General features: G+C 39.0%; 1 protein-coding gene and 1 long non-coding RNA gene across 2 annotated transcripts in view; one reads left to right on the forward strand and one right to left on the reverse strand.

The window, feature by feature from the left end:
• Nucleotides 1–10,453, forward strand: part of LOC123980885 (zinc finger protein 208-like) — an 808,576-nt gene that overhangs the window by 211,241 nt on the left and 586,882 nt on the right. The gene's annotated exons all lie outside the window — the stretch shown is intronic.
• The window catches only part of LOC123980954, a 9,542-nt gene continuing 3,412 nt past the window's right edge, over nt 4,324–10,453 (reverse strand). The window contains exons 3-5 of the long non-coding RNA XR_006827611.1: nt 5,834–5,941; nt 5,272–5,461; nt 4,324–4,443 (exon numbers count right to left, since the gene is read on the reverse strand). This is a non-coding gene — a long non-coding RNA (uncharacterized LOC123980954). The remainder of the gene's footprint in view (nt 4,444–5,271; nt 5,462–5,833; nt 5,942–10,453) is intronic.

Below are 10,453 nucleotides of genomic sequence, written 5' to 3' on the forward strand. Positions count from 1 at the left end.
ACAGCGTACTGTGTGTCAGTGGTACTTTCAGGGACATAATGTAAGTTTGAAACTAACACCACGTTGTTATCTTTACCAGCACAACCAACTAGAGAGGAGCTATCAGGGGAAAGAGCAGATCTGAGTCACATTTATTAAGAATAGACTCCACATAAGGAGCCACATTTTAGCATTTAGCAGTGAATCATTGATCTCGTTAACTCTCTGTCTCCCTGTGAGCAGCAGCAGGATAAACTCCCTCATGATCCAGTCTGCAGGAGATAAAGACGGATTTGAATCCCAAATGTGGAGGCAAAGTGTTTCAGCTGCTGTTGAACTCAGAGCTGATCAGGAGCTTCAAACACTGAATGATTTGATTGGTTTAAGAAAGAAACATGATGATGTTTCTATAGCTGCGTTTCAACAAAAGGAACTAAACCCCAGATCTAGGGACCTTTGGAGGAACTCTCTGTTTTTCCACCGAAGGGACCTGGGTCTAAATGTAGTTCTGGGGTCCCAAAAAGTCCGTGCTCGGGGGGTTGCACTTAAACCGTTACTTCAGTCAAATAAGTCACACAAGTCTCGCCGATCACAAACGTGCCAACTCCTGTTGGCTGGAAATGTTTTAATAACCTTTCAAACTGTGTTTATTTTTGTGTTGCTTTTTCTGTGCTTATATAGATATTTTAAGAACTTTATGGTTTTATCTATAAAGTTATTGTTATTAAATTTGTAACAAACTTTATTGTGTGTCTTTTCATTATAGCTCCCACACAAAAAGCTGCAATTTGAAGCTAATTTAATAACTCTGAAATAAAGAATTATAAAGTAGGAAGGGTTTTGTTACAACAACAGAGGAGCAGCCGCCTCGTGTCCTCCACCCTCCATCTTTACTGAGCAGTCAGAACACAGAGCAGCTTGATGTATAGTCTCTGGCAGTCTTTGCACTCCCACACTGCTGTATTCTTGCTAATAATTTACTTACAAACATGTGACTTGTGTTTATACATTATGATATTAAAATGGGTGCTTTCACCCAGAGTGCTTTGGCCTAGTAAGAGATGTGATTGTACCAGCCGAGTGTCAGCATAGAAAATGAACCAACCCCTGGCTGTGAGCCAAGTTACTCTGAACAAACAGCATTTATTTCTTTTCCTTTTTTTTTTTCATGGTTCATGAATGATTCTAAATTGTTCAGAAAATTGGGACAGAAAAAAAACTGAGAGTCTGTTTGAACCTTCTTTTAAGAAAGTCAGCAACCGGATAGATTTTATAAATTATTTTGAAATGAGTGAGATGAGCCATTTGATGAATTTGAGATGTGGTTTATCTATGGACAAGGTATCCATACTTGGAACCAGTGCTTGCAGTGGGCCGGAACGTACTGGGACTTCTCCCAAGCTGCCGGTACTCTCTTCTGCTTTCTCCATATATCAGGTTCTCTGGGCGCTACGTGACGCTCACCTGCTCCCGTTCTCTCTGCCTGCTAAACTCTGTCGGCGGAGAGAGACGAGGGAGAAGAGAAGCTCGGGTGCCTTTCAAGCAGCAGTGTGCTGAATGTAGCTCGTCAATGTCACTTGTCGTGAACCGACCAATCACAGCCTGGATGGGCCGGGACATTTAAAAGTGTTGACAGATAGGTGTCATTGACACTGATGACGCTGGGGACAGGTCAGACTCAGAATGTCTCACTTTTTCAAAGATTTTGTTAAAAATATTCTGAACAACAGTTTGCAACTAGAAATATTAAATAACAACTGAAACAATGCACAATAACAAAACATGCAATGCAGCTGATTTTTTCCCACTTCAAGCACTGCTTGGAACCTGTACACACAATCCTCTGTCATAATCAAAAAATATATACATATATATATCTAAGGTTGGTAGAAAATTGAGTTGCATGTACTTCTTCTTCTGTCACGTGTTTCCTGGTTGCTACAGAGACAGCATCCGACCACAGGAAATTAGGTAGATGCTGTGAAAACAGAGTGCAGAAAGAGGAAGCTGCTCTCGGCCTCAAACTCTGCTGAAGTCTGAAGTGTGAAAATAAAACTGAGAAAGACTCTCTTAGTTTGTGAACTCTTTATTATAAAGTTCCAGTTTAAGTTTCTCCTGACGTCTGCTGAAGTGTCTGTGGAAGGTTTTTTGAAATATTCCCTTTTTTTATGTTCCAACTCTTTGAGTTGTGGTGATGGTGCATAGATAAGATGGGTTTGATTCCCACTGTGAGACATCCACCATTGTGTCTCTGAGCAAGACACTTAGCCCCTCGTTGCTCCAGAGGAGTGCGACCTCTGACATGTATAGCAATTGTAAGTCGCTTTGGATAAACGCGTCTAAATGAATAAATGTAAATTAAAGTCTCAGAGCTCCTGGTTCTCTGAAAAATATATAAAAACATCATATTTACCTGGAAATCTTCTGTGTTTGTCAAATGTCAGCTGGATATTTAATATAGATGATTGTGTGTTTGTTTCTCAAAATAACTGAGCGCTGTGACCAAAATGTGCCAAACGTGATGATAACACATGACAGGCATGTTGCTAACAACAAAACTGTAACACAGAAAACACATTTATTTTTATTCAACATGACGTCTGTCTGTTGGCAACACATCATCTACAGGCCTGTTAAAGTCAGAAGTGGGTAGAGCAGCCCAAACTGTTCTCTACTGTACTGTTGCACTCTGCAAAAACAAGTACGCAAGTAGAAGTAAAATAGTTAATCAATCTTTTATTTGATGTGGTTTGACTAGAATTTCAGATGGTCTCCTCATGTCAAGATAAAGAAGGGTTAAAGGTAAAGAAGTAAACATACACTTTATTTATTAGTGAAATAAAATTCACACCAGAACAGTATTCTCACTGTGTATCCATCAAGTGTGATTACAAAGTACTGCATTAATATAATAGTCTGTTAGTACTTCAATGAGTAAAGATTGTTAAAAACATAAATTATTGTCTTGATATCTCCTATAATCAATTATGAAATTAGGAAATAATTCTGTGATGTTTCATAATTTCTTAAATGCAGGTGTGTTCACTTCTTCACGTTTACTGATGAAGATCACATCAGTCAGATCCACGTAAAATAAGAGCAGTTTGTCTTTGTGTTTGATCTGTCTTCATCAGGCTGCACCAACGAGCATGACTAGTTAAATGCAGACTGTTAGTAAACTAATAGCTTGAATATGTCTTTAAATACAATATTTATTATTAAACATTAGCATTAACACAACAGACGCTGCTGTTAGCTCACAGGAAGAGAAGACTGACTGCACTAAGTTTTAATCTGTAGCCTAAAGATTAGCTGCTAGCGCCATCTGAAGCCAGATGCTGCAGCTGCAGCTGTAGCTGTTATTCTGCTCTTCAGGACTTCACCTGGCTGTGAGCTATTCAGTGTCCAGATAATGTTTTGTTTTCCACATAGTGTATCTTCTTAGTGAATCTCACATTTGTCTCTTAAAGAAATGTTATGTGCTGGTTTTATTTGGACATCTACTTTTCATTTTGAACTTTCTAGCATACAAGCAAAATGTTATCTTCTAAATACCATCATAACATTTTCATTTACAGCTGTTTACTATCATTTTGTTAAAAGTTTAGATCACATTATTTCCAGTTAACATAGTAAACTGATCATTGAATTTTATGAGTACATTTAGTCTGATTCCCAATACGCAAGCAACAGCTTATAAAATTAAAATCATATTTTGCATTCATGAAAACATCAATATTAAAAGGTTACAAATGTAACAGTTGTTTCGTATGACTAGAAATAATGTGTTTTAACAGTAATTATAATGATAGAACCTATGGATGGGAACCTAGTGTCATAATTTTAAATCAGTGTTCATATATTGTGGAGTAAAAGTAAAAACAAAAGGTTAAGCAAAGCAGCAAGGTGCACGATCTTGAAGCTGGGACACACAAACATGCAGTTTCCTCCCAAATGCCATAAACCTACTGTACTCTGAGATCACCTTAGCATGATAACCTCTATAGCATGTAACCATACGGGTAGCATGCACGATCTGTGGTATGTCGCCGGTCTAACTGAATCTCTGAGCTCTTCAGGTTTGTAATAACAGCAGATTTACTCCAGTTGTATTTAGGACAAAGGACAGTAGTGTAGAATCGTCATCGCATGTGGACAAACATTGCATGCTCTGTCTAGTGGCAAATCCAAAAGTACAACATATTGATAATATTTAATAATAATTCACTATTCTATAAATAAGTAAACTAAATAAATTAAACAACACAATTTGTCCCTCTTAAATTGTGAGAACAAAACAACATGCATGAAAATGTGTTTATTGAAGAACAACCTGTGGTAGGGGCGTCTACTAATCCTTAGGATAGTTTCTTCATCTGCAATAGATCTCCGATCAGAGAATGACACGGGAACAGGGATTTTGGCATCCTTTGTCTTTTATGCCTTAGGTAACACTTGGAATAACTGGAATTATAAATCAATAAACAAATAAAGGAATCAGTACACCACAAGCACTGAGTTTAAATTTCTAGCCATAACATATTATCTTAAAGATATTAGCATCCATGTGCTTGAGTAATAACATTGACATAAAGATATCACTATATCTAGGCTAGCATTAACATTGTGACATTACCATTTATATAATGATAAATGTTCTACAGCCAAACCTGAATCAACAAACCATCATAACATGGTACACAGGCTAGGCAACAATATTATAACGCGTAACCAACTTACATTTGGGCATTCACACACATGCTGTTCAGTTCAGAAACCAAACACACCAAAATCTGTGACTACAATGTTTTTCTAGCCATAACCAAGTACTTTCAGTGCCTAAACCCAACCAAGCTACAACCGCTTCACATCGTTAACAAAGCCTCTGGCGCTTTAACTTCCCATTTGGGACACAGAATCTGATAGGTCACACATTTTGGTGTGAATTCTGCCTGCCTGCCGAGAACTGCATGCACCTCGTGGGTGACAACAGTCATTTATGCTGAGAAATGAGGTGGATGCAAATCTCAGCAGGTAGCCTACAAAATTTGATCTGCCTAATTATGCATCCACCTCTTTGGGTCCCTCTCAGACACTTTGCTGTGCTCATTGATCAAACAGCTTTATCACCACATATATTTACTGAATCCCCCAAAGAATATTACAGCGTGTAAAAGCATAATTTGTAGGTGGATGCACTTCTCGGCAGGCAGGCAAAACTCGGCATAACACCCACAGACCGAGTTAGATGAACAATTGCGCAGCAGCACATGTAAAGCACCCCTTAGTTACCTTACTCACTGCCTGACCGAGTTTCCAGACCATCTATTATGCAACAATGCCACCTGCTGGCAGAATATGGGAATTCAGAACAGTGTTCATAAAGTTTTTCTTTAGGGAAGGAGGCACGGGGAGACGCCGGGAGGTCTGAGGGGAGAGGGCAGGGTGGCGAGCCCAGCTGACGGAACGGAGGTGAGTGAACCTGGAGGGAGGCAGAAAGACAGACAGGGTTAGACACAGGGACAAACCAAGAGTAGGGAAACAGAGATGAAGCAAAAAAAAAAAAAAAGGCTTGAGGCAAACAGTGGCACCAGGACTGAAACAACGACGATCAAGCAGTAAGAACCGGGGTTGAAGTACTGTCAGTGAGGCTGATTGCTGGCAGGTGTGGCAGGCAGAGAAGGTGGCTGACGAAGTGCAGGTGAGGATTGTCAACTGGCTCAGGAGCAGAGAGAGGGTGGAGCACACACAGGGGGAAAGGAGGAGACACAAACAGGCATGCCAAAACACAAGGGAAAAGAGAATCACGAGCAAAAATACTACTACACTCTTTGGAACAACACATTCAACATACCTGCATTTATGACAAAGGACAGTAGTGTAGAATCGTCATCTCATGTGGACTAACAGCAGCAACTATCCGTCAGGAAAAATGGCATCATGTGAAAGTTGGCAAGCTACCCTGGAGAGAACACAAAATTAACGGTTAACTTTATATAAACATGGCAAATTTCATCTAACATTCAACAAAATAAAGCTCGCTCAACTTTTATGTGCTTTTCAACTTAGTTATCATTGTTTAGTCCATGGATATTCACAGACACCTTACCTAATAGCAAATCCTCCATTGCTTGGAGGATTATCCATAATCCTTTACCTTATTGATTGCCAACGTTACTTGATGCAGGTAAAACTTTGTAACAGCAGGTGGCGTAGTTGTCCCATTTAGAATGATTTAACCTGAATTTATTTAACTTTGTTACACAATACACTATTTACTCAAATGTGTAAAATTAATCTTTGCTGCTATTTAGTCAAATATGCAGTAATAATCTATGCCGGAGGCACCATTTTAACACTCAATTTTGGTCTTAATATATATTTATCATTTAGCTCTCATTTTATGTGTTATTGAACTGGTACTCGTTGTTTCCCTACACACTTCAGTGGGCCGCCCATGTTAACAGCAACCCATTTTAGTATTTTGCAGAGAAACACAGAGAGTTTTTATCTATTACGTAACAGGATGTGCACACGGTGGATATTTACAAGCACAGACCAAGTAAAGCCCCAGTGACACACTGGTGCAGATGTCATTCGTTAGCTACCACATTTGTTTCATTCTGATAGGCAACTTCGTCAACAGTCCCCTGCTGCCATCTGTTTCAGCTGCCGCACCATCAGACTGTGCGGCAGGGCGTAGGAGCGACGCTGAAATACTAGGGAAGTTCGGGGGCATGCCTCCCTGATATATATATTTTTTTTAAATAAAGCACTTAAATGCTCATTTTTAATGACTTTTGAAAACAGAATGTACTCATTAGTGTGGCTGAGAGAGGGTCTTTGCAGTGAGAGAAGATGGAGAACAGACTGTAGCAGGGACACATACACTCCTCAGGACACAAGTTTTTAAGGTCAAGGATGGTCATGGACAGAGGCAAAAAAGTTGCCCAGGAGTTTGTCTCTAGTCAGTCCACTCTCCAGACAAAGCATTTGTCGGGGCCTCGGGGTCTTTAGACACCTTTATTCCTGCATTTTTCAGAATTTTATGCAAGTTGAGTACATCACTAAATTTACCTTTAAAATACATTTCCAAAACTAGAAACACCTCTTTAACTTTCCTAAAGTACAGAAATCAACTCAGCTGAGCCCTTGAATACCATAAATAAATAAATAAACCATATCATCATGAGTCTTACCATAAACTGGTGCTTTGGACTGTGCCGACTTTTCTGCTATTGCCCTCATCTTTGCTGTCTGTGTCATGTTCACCATGGCAGGTTAGTATTGGTACCACAGTGGCTAGTAGTGGGTAGAGTAGCTACTAAAAACCTTTACTCAAGGAAAAACAATTACTCCTATAAAAAGTTAAATGAACAACATGACAAACCTTCTCAAGTAAAAGTAAAATATATTTAATAATGTAATTAATCTGCTGTTCATCAGGTTAGAAACAGCTGCTGTCCAACAGGTTATTTCTAGGGAATGCAAATTGCTTTGCTGGTTGATTATCTGTAATTTAGCCATTTCTGTTTAAAATAATTATTTTCCTTTTTACATCTCTATGAATATATTGATAAGATTACTTTAAAATATCACGCTTGCTGCCCAGCTGATATTTGCAGGCAGCCAATACAATCTGATTATTCCTAAAGCATCTATGAACATAATGTTCACAACGCAAACAATCATTGTGGCAATAACACGGAGCAGCTCGTTGTTGAAGCAGGTAGACCTGCATAGAGAGGAAGCTGTGCGTAAAGCCCAACAGGACTGTTTTATCCACATATATTTTCACTCTCTCTCTGCATCTCCTAAATGATTGTTTCCTGATTAAATGGTGATGGCGCTTAGATAAGATGCTTGCCTTTGGTGTGGGAGACCCGGGTTTGATTCCCTGAGCAAGACACTTAACCCCTTGTTGCTCCAGAGGTGACTTCTGACATGTATAGCAATTGTAAGTTGCTTAGGATAAAAGCGTCAGCTAAATGAATGAATGTAAATAACAGCTGGTAGCTGCTGAGTGAAAGATTAGTTTCAGCGGCGACATTCTGTTTATGGACTCAACGTCGGACATCGTTATAAAACAAATAGTAACCAATGTGAAAGAAACAGGCTAACGTCCATCAAAAGAAAGCAATGCTCTTTTCTTCAAAAGGATACTGTTAATATATCAGAATCCATCCAGTGATCATCTGACTTAGATGTTACAGTGTGAAGTCTTCATTTGCTCTGCAGAGACTGGCACACAGCCTGGATGACTGCTCATTACGGTTAATGAAGCCTAATGCAGATTACAGACTGGTAAAAATGAAATAAATGTAAATGTAGTGATCAGACTCTTGAGCTCAAATTCATCCTCAGCACTGCTCCACTGAATAGTATAGTTTATTTCTGTTTACCATTGTAATTGCTTTTATATGTTTTATTGTCTGCTACTTAGCAGAAGTGAGTTACAAACTCAATTTCACTATATAAGCTGTTACACTGTGACAAAATAAACCTACCTACCTAACATTACTTAACAGTTACCTAAATGCTGCACACCATTAACTCTCTGATTACTTTTGTTCCAAAGTTTTATCACATTAAGTGCAGACTGGAGCACATGCTTCTTGGAAGGTCTGTTAGTACAGTTAACCGCATAGTATAACTTCATCCATCCTGTATTTGCATGAAAAATCTCCATATGGCACAACTAGGTGACGATGCCAAGTTCCGTGACTGCAATTAGCGGAGAGAGGCTGCCTTGAAACAACACTTCTATGAGCGATTAGTTGGACTTATGTATGTGGATGTATGTAATTATTCTTTAATTCATTTATACTTTATTTTTTATATTTCCCCATTTATTTATTTATTCTTTCATTAAGTTCTGACACTTTGGGAGTTTCATACTTCAAGTGTCCTCTTTCAGTATTGAGAGTTTTGCACAGAGGACAATGAGATACGATGATGAGGGGAAAAAAACTAATCAAATTCTGCTGTGAATAGTTTCAATTAACAACAATAACAACTCCTCCTGGAACAGACGCATGTATGATCATCAAGTTAAAATAATTTGTGTGCATTACTCCGACATCCGTCTCCTGAGCAACGTCTCCCAGCTTCTCCTGGGGATCCCAAAGTATTCCTACACCATATATGAGACATGCAGTGTCTCTCAGTGTCCTGGTTCTACCCTAGGGTCTCCTACCAGTTGGATGTGCCCGGAAAGGACGAAATCCAGGAGGATCCTGATCAGACTGCTCTTTTCAACATGAATGGGGCAGCGGCTGTAGTCTGAGCTCCCTCATGAAGTCTGAGCCCTGAACCCTCATCTCTCTCTCTCGAGCACGAGGCGAGCACCACCGCGACAGTTTCACGGGAACACTCCCAGTACTAGTGATGGCAAGTTCGACTCTTTTGACAGACTCGTTCATTCAAATCTCGTTCATTAAAATAAACTAATCTTTTTTTGAGTAATTTCGTTCATTTGAACTAGGCTGGTTATGGCGGCGCTGCAGCCCTCTAGTGGGCGATTAAAAAACAGCGCCGTTCTCAAACACAGAAAGCTGCCTGGCTTGCTTTATTTAAGTATAATGCACAAATTCACCTCTTGATTACTGAATCTCATTATATAAACCCCCCTGGGCCCACAACCAAATTAAAACCATGTAAAAACCACAGAAATATGTAATCACCACTACTCCGGCTAAATCCTTCCATTTTCACAATCTTTCCTGAGTAGTAAACAACCAGACCAGCCACATAAAGGCTTATGTATATAATTACTATCATTATCTCTGAAGTGCTCATTCATACAGCAGCCTAACGTCCCTATCCCTGAGTAAAATATTAATATCAGATTTGCAGTAAATATATTGATTGATACACTATATGAATAAACACACTCTTATTAAAATTCAACCAATTTAATAATAATCTGGATCAAGCCACCAAGAACACCTTCACCAGCCAGGAGCTGTGAAACAACAGCACGGCTCTGTTGGTAATTAAAAAGGAAAAGTTACGTTGCGTTCTCTGGTGGACCCGGATCAGCTGTTAGCTGTTTACAGAGCTAACGCTAACTTTGCTACATGGCTGTATTTTAATGTTTTAATAACCGGGTCTGTTTGTTTTGGAGAGGAGACTACTTCTGAGGTACAGGTGAAACAAAATGGAAAAATTTGCAAATCGTGCAAAAGTTCATTTATTTCAGTAATTCAACTTAAAAGGTGAAACTAATATATTATATAGACTCATTACATGCAAAGTGAGATATTTCAAGCCTTTATTTTATATAACTTTGATGATTATGGCTTACAGCTTATGAAAACCCCAAATTCAAAATCTCAGAAAATTAGAATATTGTGAAAAGGTTCAGTATTGTAGGCTCAAAGTGTCGCACTCTAATCAGCTAATTAATCCAAAACACCTGCAAAGGGTTCCTGAGCCTTTAATTGGTCTCTCAGTCTGGTTCAGTGGAATTCAC

The sequence above is a fragment of the Micropterus dolomieu genome, linkage group LG12, assembly GCF_021292245.1.
Source record: "Micropterus dolomieu isolate WLL.071019.BEF.003 ecotype Adirondacks linkage group LG12, ASM2129224v1, whole genome shotgun sequence".
In the NCBI taxonomy this organism is placed as follows: domain Eukaryota; kingdom Metazoa; phylum Chordata; class Actinopteri; order Centrarchiformes; family Centrarchidae; genus Micropterus; species Micropterus dolomieu.